We start from the raw sequence: 9,906 nt of genomic DNA, 5'->3' as shown, positions 1-9,906 counted from the left end.
AATCCATATAAATTTTGAGCAATGTAAACATGGCTCATTCACATTTGCAAGAAGCTTGTTTTGAGACAAATGTGGGCTGCATCAACTGAATCTATGTTTCAAATTTAGGAGAATTTACATCTTGACTATTATTTAGTCTTAGGCTCAATAAACGTATCGCTTATTATCAATGACTTGGATTCATATTTTTGGTGATTGCTTCAGGGTTATAACATACATAATTAACTTATCCCAGTCAGCTTCCAAGTGATTTTTATACCATGGCATGTATAGTATAAGCATCTTAATATATGTCCATTTTCACCTTCTAGGATAATATATTTACCTTGTGTATAAGTTATGAACCTCATGGTACATTTTCACCATTTTTGTTCAAATAGCTGGTTATCTTTTCAGGGTTTTACATTTTAAGGAAAAAAGTTGTGTGTGTTTGTCCATGCAACTGCTATTTATTGTGTTCTTCTCACCTTTCTGCAGATCTACGTTTCCATAAGATTTGCTGTTTCTTCTGCCTAAGCATCCTTTAACATTTCCAGTGCTGTGGCTCTGAAGGTGACCAGTTCTTTAGCTTGGATATGTTTGAATGCTTCTTTATTTTATTTCTTTAAAAAATATTTTTGGTTATTATTTATTTATTTACTCTAGGTTATTATTTTTTTTATTTAAAGGTATTGCACTATGTTACTTGCATTGTGTGTGTGTGTGTGTATGAGAAGAAATCAGCTTATCTTTATTTTTTACATAATATGTTTTTAAGCCTCTCTGATATTAAGGTTTTACCTTAATCACTGGTTTTGAATTATTTAATTATGATATGCCTTGGTGTAGTTTTCTTCACGGTTATTTTAAATGGAGTTCGTTCATCTTGTTGGATGTATGAGTTATCAGTTCAGTTCAGTTCAGTTGCTCAGTCATATCCAACTCTTTGTGATCCCATGAATTGAAGCACGCCAGGCCTCCCTGTCCATCAACACCTGTGTCCACCAACACCTGGAGTTCACTCAAACTCATGTTCATCAAGTCGGTGATGCCATCCAGCCATCTCATCCTCTGCCGTCCCCTTCTCCTCCTGCCCCCAATCCCTCCCAGCACCAGGGTCTTTTTCAATGACTCAACTCTTCGCATGAGGTGGCCAAAGTATTGGAGTTTCAGCTTCAGCGTCAGTCCTTCCAATGAACACCCAGGACTGATCTCCTTTAGGATGGACTGGTTGGATTGCCTTGCAGTCCAAGGGACTCTCAAGAGTCTTCTCCAACACCATAGTACAAAAGCATCAATTCTTTGGCGCTCAGCTTTTTTCACAGTCCAACTCTCACATCCATACATGACCACTGGAAAAACTATAGCCTTGACTAGACGGACCTTTGTTGGCAAGGTGATATCTCTGCTTTTTAATATGCTATCTACGCTGGTCATAACTTTCCTTCCAAGGAGTAAGCGTCTTTTAATTTCATGGCTGCAATCATCACCTGCGGTGATTTTGGAGCCCCCAAAAATAAAGTCTGACACTGTTTCCCCTGTTTCTCCATCTATTTCCCATGAAGTGATGGGACCAGATGCCATGATCTTAGCTTTCTCAATGTTGAGCTTTAAGCCAACTTTTTCACTCTCCACTTTCACTTTCATCAAGAGGCTTTTTAGTTCCTCTTCACTTTCTGCCATAAGGGTGGTGTCATCTGCATATCTGAGTTTATTGATATTTCTCCTGGCAACTTGATTCCAGCTTGTGCTTCCAGCCCAGCGTTTCTCATGATGTACTCTGCAGAGAAGTTAAATAAGCAGGGTGACAATATGCAGACTTGATGTACTCCTTTTCCTATTTGGAACCAGTCTGTTGTTCCATGTCCAGTTCTAATTGTTGCTTCCTGACCTGCATATCGGTTTCTCAAGAGGCAGGTCAGGTTGTCTGGTATTCCCATCTCTTTCAGAACTTTCCACTGTTTATTGTGATCCATACAGTCAAAGGCTTTGGCGTAGTCAATAAAGCAGAAATAGATGGTTTTCTGAAACTCTCTTGCTTTTTCGATGATCCAGCAGATGTTAGCAATTTGATCTCTTGTTCCTCTGCCTTTTCTAAAACCAACTTGAATACCTGGAAGTTCACAGTTCACGTAATGCTGAAGCCTGGCTTGGAGAATTTTGAGCATTACTTTACTAGTATGTGAGATGAGTGCAATTATGCGGTAGTTTGAGCATTTTTGGCATTGCCTTTCTTTGGGATTGGAATGAAAACTAATCTTTTTCAGTCCTGTGGCCACTGCTGCGTTTTCCAAATTTGCTGGCATATTGAGTGCAGCACTTTCACAGCATCATCTTTCAGGATTTGAAATAGCTCAACTGGAATTCCATCACCTCCACTAGCTTTGTTTGTAGTGATGCTTTCTAAGGCCCACTTGACTTCACATTCCAGGATGTCTGGCTCTAGGTCAGTGATCACACCATCGAGTTTATCTTGGTTGTGAAGATCTTTGTACGGTTCTTCTGTGTATTCTTGCCACCTCTTCTTAATATCATCTGCTTCTGTTAGGTCCATACTATTTCTGTCCTTTATCGAGCCCATCTTTGCATGAAATGTTCCCTTCGTGTCTCTAATTTTCTTGAAGAGATCTCTAGTCTTTCCCATTCTGTTGTTTTCCTCTATTTCTTTGCATTGACCGCTGAGGAAGGCTTTCTTTTCTCTCCTTGCTATTCTTTGGAACTCTGAATTCAGATGCTTATATCTTTCCTTTTCTCCTTTGCTTTTTGCTTCTCTTCTTTTCACAGCTATTTGAAAGGCCTCCTCAGACAGCCATTTTGCCTTTTTGCATTTCTTTTCCATGGGAATGGTCTTGATCCCTGTCTCCTGTACAATGTCATGAACCTCGGTCCATAGTTCATCAGGCACTCTATCTATCAGATCTTGTCCTTTAAATCTATTTCTCACTTGCACTGTGTAATCTTAAGGAATTTGATTTAGGTCATACTGAATGGTCTAGTGGCTTTCCCCACTTTCTTCAATTTAAGTCTGAATTTGGCAATAAGGAGTTCATGATCTGAGCCACAGTCAGCTCCCGATCTTGTTTTTGCTGACTGTATAGAGCTTCTCCATCTTTGGCTGCAAAGAATATAATCAATCTGATTTTGGTGTTGACCATCTGGTGAGGTCCATGTGTAGGGTCTTCTATTGTGTTGTTGGAAGAGGGTGTTTGCAATGACCAGTGCGTTCTCTTGGCAAAACTCTATTAGCCTTTGCCCTGCTTCATTCCATAATCAAACGCCAAATTTGCCTGTTACTCCAGGTGTTTCTTGACTTCCTACTTTTGCATTCCAGTCCCCTATAATGAAAAGAACATCTTTTGGGGGTGTTAGTTCTTAAAGGTCTTGTAGGTCTTCATAGAACCATTCAAATTCAGCTTCTTCAGCATTACTGGTTGGTGCATAGGCTTGGATTACCGTGATAGTGAATGGTTTGCCTTGGAAACAAACAGAGATCATTCTGTCGTTTTTGAGATTGCATTCAAGTACTGCATTTCGGACTCTTTTGTTGACCATAATGGCTACTCCATTTCTTCTAAGGGATTCTTGCCCACAGGAGTAGATATAATCGTCATCTGAGTTAAATTCACCCATTTCAGTCTAGATTCGTAGAATGTCGACATTCACTTTAGAAAATTTTCAGCCACTATTTCTAAAATAATTTTATCTTGCCCCTTCTTCTGGGACTAATATCACATATATTTTATGGTGATTGGAGTTCACCCACAGCTCACTGATGTCTTGTTCATTTTTTAATTATTTTTTTCTTTGTTCCTTGTAGGTTCTTTTGTTATGTCTTCAAGTTTACTAATCTTCTTTCAGCACTTAGTGGTTGTTAATATCACCAGTTGTTTATCTAATTGGTTGTATATTTGTCATCTCATACATGGTAGTTTTTATCTCCAGGAGTTTGATTTGAGTAGTTTTTATTTTGTTTCTATGTTTCATGTTATAGTATGATGTCATAGAAAGATTCTTGGGCTTTGTTCTTGGTTTCTGAAATAAAGACACTAAAATCCTTGGAATTTCTTAAGTGATACATGATAAGATTCTCTTTCATTCTAATACAATGTCTCTTGGAGACTTCGATAGCTTTAGGATGGGGATGGTTACCAGAAAGACCAAGTTCTGATTGGAAACTGAGAACTTTCAGTCCTATCCTCAACCTCCAAGGGTGGGAGATTAAATTAACTGCTAATGGCCAGTAATTTCATCAATAAATTCTATGCACTCAAATCCCACCAAAAAGTCCTAAATGAGTTCCCAGCTCAGTGAAAACATAGAAGTACTGGGAAACGTATGTGCACAGAATGGACATGGAAACTCTACTTCCCTCACCCTGCCTTTTGTGTATCTTTCCATTTTTACTTCCTGAGCTTTATTCTTTATAACGAACCTATAATAGTAAATAAAGTGCCTTCCCAAATTCTGCAAGCCATTCTAACTAATTATTGGGCCTGAAAGAGGTAGATTGTGGAAACACCTCCAACTTCATAGTCAAGTTAAACAGAAGAGTGAGTAACCTAGGGGCCTGATCTTATGACTGGCGTCTGATCTGAGAAGTTTTGTGGGACCGAGCTCTTAAACTAGTGGAGTCTTAAGATAACTCTGGGTAGTTAGTGTCAAAATTGAATTACATTATACAATACCCAGTTGAAGAATTGATTGGTATGAGGAAAAAACCCAACACATTTGGTATCAGAAGTGTTGTGACTAAAAATAGCTCACATAGCCAATAAATCACTGCAAAATACAATGTCATGAAGTTTTGCCAAATGTTTTCTTCTAAGAGTTTTATTTTAAGCTCTTACTTTTAGATCTTTGCTCCATTTTGAGTTATTTTTTGTAAATGGTATGAGGATCCACCTTTATTCTTTTGCATGTGGGTATCCAATTTTCCATGTACAAGGGTTTGAAAAGAGTGTCTTTTTCCCATTGAATAATCTTTGAAACCTTGCTGAAGATCATTTGACCATAAATGTAAGTGTTCATTTGGGGGTTTTTATTTTGTTCCATTCATCTATTTGTCTTTTATATTAGTGTCATGCTGTTTTGATTATTATAGCTTTATAATAAGGCTTGAAATCAGGAAGTATAAGGGCTCTAACTTGGTTCTTTTGTTGAGATTGTTTTCGATAATCAAGGTCCTTTCAGATTCCAAGTGAATTTTAGGATGGATTTTTCTGTTTTTGCACTAAACACCATTGGGATTTTATAGATCATTTTGGATAGTTTTGACATCTTCACAATAGTAAGTCTCTAATTCATGAATAGAGGTATTTTTCCATTTATTTGCCTCTTCTTTATTTCAGGCACTTTTTATTGTTTTCAGTATACAAGTCTTTAGTTTCTTTCAGTTTACTTTAGGTTGTATTGTGGTAAAGAACCTGCCTGACAAGGGAGGAGATATAAGAGACATGGGTTTGATCCCTGGGTTGGGAAGATCCCCTGGAGTGGAAATGGCCACCTACTCCAGTATTCTTGTCTGGAAAATTCCATGGACAGAAGGCTGGCAGGCTACAGTCCATGGGGCCATGAAGAGTCAGACTTGACTAAGTGACTGAGCACAATAATATTTAATTCTTTTTGATAGTATTGTAAATAATTTTCTTTTCAGATTGTTTATTGTAACTGCACAGAAACATAACTCATTTTTGTGTCTTGATTTTATATCCTGTGACTTTGCTGAACTTGTTTATTAGTTCTATCAGCTATTTTGTGGAAATCTGTGGATTCTTTCTCTTATTCCACATATGAGACTATATCATCAAAGAATGGAGATAATTTTATTTTTTCCTTTCCAATTTGGATACTATTTATCTATTTATTTGTTTCCTAATTACTCTGGCTAGAATTCCCAGGTCCATGTGGCAAAATGAGGCATTCTTTCTTGTTCCTTTAAGTATTATAATCTTTGACTGGATGATAGACATACTTCTATTTCTCCCCTTTATGCATTTATTGTTATAGATTCTACTTTCACATGTTTTAAATGCTGCGATATTGAAATTGTTATTTTTAAGTCAATAATCTCTTAGAGACTTAAATAATATTAAGAAAAAATATCTCATATATTTACACATGTAGTTATTATGTCTGGTAGTCTTCTGGTATCATCTTTATTCTACTTGAAGAACATGCATTAATAATTCCATGTAGTGAGTATCTATGATGTATTGATTTAGAATTTGTATGCTTTAAAAAGTCTTTATGTAGCTTTCATTTTTTGAAAAATATTTTTGGTAAGTATAGAAGCAGGTTCTTCTTTTTTTTTAAGTGATTTACAGATGCTGCTCTCTTGTTTTTACTGTTTCCAGTGACTTTTTAGTAGTGGTTGATTTTAAAATTTTCTCTTTATGATTGAATTTGATATTTATAATTTGATTATAATGTGTATTGGCAGTTATAGTCTTTATTTTTTGTTGAGTTTCTTAGACTGGTTTTATACATTCAATAAAATTTATTTCTCTTAATTTCAGTTCTTATTTGATAATTCTAATATATTTTCAATTCTGTGTTGTTTTTATTTGTTGCTCTTTCTCTCAATATTGGTCATGTTTTACTAATTTTGGCATGCTGAAAATTTTTGATTGCATGACACAGGCCTAAAATATTTGTTACTGTTTTGTAGGTTAAGTGAAAATGTATATGTTAAATTAAATGTAAAAGTTTTTTTTTTAATTTTTATTCCTGAAATACATTAGACAATACAAGAGCAGTACTGACTGAAGGATAAGACTCTTCTATGTACGCTACACAAAGCTCTACATTTTAGACACAACCATAATTTCTATCCATATGTAAGCACCAAGCAATATGCCTAAATGTTTTTTGGCCCTGTTTTTATAATCTTTAAAATAGTGATAAGAATCTTTTAAATAGTGATAATAGAATAATTGTAAAATTACATGAAATAATAATTTAAAAAAGCCTAACAAGTAATCAGAGGTAAATAAATGCTAGTTCTCTTCCCTCCCTACCACTAAGCTATCAAGTCAACAAAAAAGTACACTACAAACTGTACTGGATCATAGAGAAGCTTTAAGTTTCATCTTCTAATCTGTCCTAAGGGAAAAAATATGGTTTTGTCCTCTTGGCAGAGTGGGGGTAGTGTCACCTGAGAGATATCTTTTACATAGAAATAGAACTATTGAAGAGTGAGATCACCAAGAGGGGGACATAGACAGTTCTGTCACAAGAACAGGGCTAACATCTATTAGGGACAAGACAGCAGTGAGAGAATCCTAAAATACGGACATGAGGCTGAGCCCATCCCTACACTTCAGAGACCCAAGCATAGTCACTCAACCAAGATCAGACAAGGGAGCCAAGAACACTCAATGCAGAAAAGACAATGTCTTCAATAAATAGTATTGCAATAATTGAATAAATATAAGTGAAAGGATGAAACTGGACCTACCTTACACACTTATAAAAATTAACTCAAAATGAATCCAAGACTTAAATGCAATACTTGAAAACATGAAACTCCTTGAAGAAAATTCTAAAAAAAAAATATAGGAACAAAGCACACCGTTATGAGTTTTGTCAATACTATTCTGAAATGATACAAAAAGCACAGGAAACAAATCCCAAAATAAACAAACAAGACAACATCAAACTAAAAAACAGAAGCAATCAGCAAAGTGAGAAGACAGTGTACATAATGGGAAAAAAATATTTGCAACCCATGTATCTGATAAGTGACTAATATCCAAAATATACAAACAACTCATATAATTCAGAAAAAAGATAGCCATTTCCCCAAAGAAGATGCACAAAAGATCAACACGTACATAAATAGATGCTCATTATTGCAATTTATTAGGAAAATGCAAATGTAAAACAAAATGAGTTATCACCTCACACTATTAGAATATGAACTGTCAAAAAGACAAGAGATAACAAATGGTGGCTTGAATATGAAGAAAATGAAACTCTGTGCACTGTGGGGAGCAGGGATTGTAAATTGGTACAACCACTAGGGAAAACATTATGGAAGGGCCTCAAAAAATAAAAAATAGAGCTACCATATGATCCAACAAATCTACCTCCAGAAGTATATCCAAAGGGAAACAAAAACACTAATGAAAAGATATCTAAAACCCCAACTTCATAGCAGCGGTGTTTACAATAGCCAAGACAGGGAAACCTAAATGTCCATGGAAGGATGAAAGGCTAACGAAGTTCTGGTAAATACATACAATGGAATATTATTTAACCTTAAAGTGCAAAGAAAAGCAAACATTTGCTACCACATGGATAGAGGATCTTTAAGGCATTATGCTAAGTGAAATAAGGCAGAGAAAGACAAATACTGTATGATCTCACTTATATCCAAAATCTGAAAAAAAAAAAAAAAAAACAACAATACTTGTAGAAAAAGTACTCATAGTACCTTTAGAGAGAGTTCCAGAAAAACCTCTACTACTGCTTTATTGACTATGCCAAAACCTTTGACTGTGTGGATCACAACAAACTGGAAAATTTGTAAAGAGATGGGAACACCAGACCACCTTACCTGCCTCTTGAGAAATCTGTATGCAGTCATGAAGCAACAGTTAGAACCGGACATGGATCAACAGACTGGTTACAAATTGGGAAAAGAGTACCTCAGGGCTATATATTATCCTGCTTATTTAACTTGTATGCAGAGTACATCATGCGAAATGCCAGACATTTTGTACAAGCTGGAATCAAGATTACCAGGAGAAATATCAATAACCTTAGATACGCAAATTATACCACTCTTATGGCAGAAAGTGAAGAGGATCTAAAGAGCTTCTTGATGAAAGGGGAAGAGGAGAGTGAAAAAGCTGGCTTAGAACTCAACATTCAGAAGACTAAGATCATGACATCTGGTCCCATCACTTAATGGCAAATAGATGAGGAAACAATGAAAATAGTGACAGACTTTATATTTGGGGCTCCAAAATCACTGCAGATGGTGACTGAAGCCATGAATAAAAGACACTTGCTCCTTGAAAGAAAAGCTATGACCAACTTAGACAGCATATCAAAAAGCAGAGACATTACTTCCCCAACAAAGGTCCACCTAGTCAAAGCTATGGTTTTTCCAGCAGTCATGTATGGATGTGAGAATTGGACCATAAACAAGGCTTAGCATCAAAGAATTGATGCTTTTGAACTGTGGTGTTGGAGAAGACTCTTGAGAGTCCCTTAGACTGAAAGGAAATCAAACCAGTCAATCCCAAAGGAGATCAGTCCTGGGTGTTCATTGGAAGGACTGATGCTGAAGCTGAAACTCCAATACTCTGGCCACCTGATGTAAAGAACTGACTCATTGGAAAAGACCCTGATTCTGGGAAAGATTGAAGGCAGGAGGAGAAGGGGATGACAGAAGATAAGGTTGCTGGATGGCATCCCCAACTCAATGGACATGAGTTTGAGCAAGCTCCAGGAGTTGGTGATGGACATGGAAGCCTGGCGTACTGCAGTTCATGGGGTTGGAAAGAGTTGGATATGATAGCAACTGAACTGAGCAACTGTAGAAAAAGAGCTAATACTTGTGGTTACCAGAAGAGGCAGTTAGGAGGATAGAGAACAGAAGGAAACTGGACAGAAAGTACAAACTTCCAGTTACAAGATAAGTACTAGGGATGTAATGTTCAAGATAACTATAGCTAACACTGCTATATAATATATTTAAAAATTGTGAAGACAGTAAATCTTAACAGTTCTCATCACAAGAAAAGTGTTTTCCCTTTTTGTCTTCCTTTTCTTTTTATTGTATTTAGGTGGGAGGATGGATGATGGCTGAAACTATTGTGATAATCATTTTACAATATATGTAAATCAAACTGTAATGCTGTATGCTTAAATTTAGGCAATGATGTATGCCAGTTGTTTTTCAATAAAACTGGAAAACAA

This window comes from Bos taurus, chromosome 9 (genome assembly GCF_002263795.3).
Source record: "Bos taurus isolate L1 Dominette 01449 registration number 42190680 breed Hereford chromosome 9, ARS-UCD2.0, whole genome shotgun sequence".
Lineage (NCBI taxonomy): Eukaryota > Metazoa > Chordata > Mammalia > Artiodactyla > Bovidae > Bos > Bos taurus.
The sequence above is the reverse complement of the archived record's forward strand: the minus strand, read 5'-3'. Positions refer to the sequence as shown.